General features: G+C 36.0%; 1 protein-coding gene across 6 annotated transcripts in view; it reads left to right on the forward strand.

The window, feature by feature from the left end:
* The window catches only part of LOC106874583 (putative mediator of RNA polymerase II transcription subunit 26), a 235,200-nt gene that overhangs the window by 135,432 nt on the left and 99,063 nt on the right, over positions 1-705 (forward strand). The gene's annotated exons all lie outside the window — the stretch shown is intronic.

Raw genomic sequence — 705 nt, forward strand, 5'->3', positions numbered from 1 at the left:
AAAAATTTCAAATATATAATATAATAATATAATATAATATAAGTCGATATAGTAAAATAAAATGACATGAAGAAATGGGGTACCATAAAGTAGTCTATCGGTTGAAAAAACAAGGAGAGAAAGTGATTTAACACCACTTAGAATTAAAGTTCAAAGTTCTTCAACTCCCTCGGGCACATTTCACACCTCAAAACCAGTAGACACCAAAAGGCAATTTAGTACCAATCCGGCACACACAAGAGCGCACAACAGGCACCCAGCAGGTATCAACAGGCAAAAGTCCAATTCCGCTCACCATGTCAAAAAGGGTTCACCACACATGAGCCCAAAACAGTTACAGCACACTGCAGATATCCATCAGTAAAAACAATTTCACGAATTTCAAACAATACCTATAGCCATTTCGGAGGTACACCACTGTATTTCAGAACACAATAGAGTGTAAATAGGTGATGACCCCCTTGTCAGGGTAAACACACGTACAAAGTCACGACATGCACAAGAGGGGGGGGGTGATTTCTATAAAGAGCAAATATGTATAAAAGAAAAGTGCCATTTTAGAATAGCCAAACAGGCTGCAGTATCAAAACCAATCGACGAGGTTTCAATTCAACCTAACGTAAACTATTAAATTTGTTATGATTTCTTACTTTTAAATTTATTTTTATCTCTATAGAGATAACTGACACTGTATAGAGATAAAAA

Source organism: Octopus bimaculoides, chromosome 8 (genome assembly GCF_001194135.2).
Source record: "Octopus bimaculoides isolate UCB-OBI-ISO-001 chromosome 8, ASM119413v2, whole genome shotgun sequence".
In the NCBI taxonomy this organism is placed as follows: domain Eukaryota; kingdom Metazoa; phylum Mollusca; class Cephalopoda; order Octopoda; family Octopodidae; genus Octopus; species Octopus bimaculoides.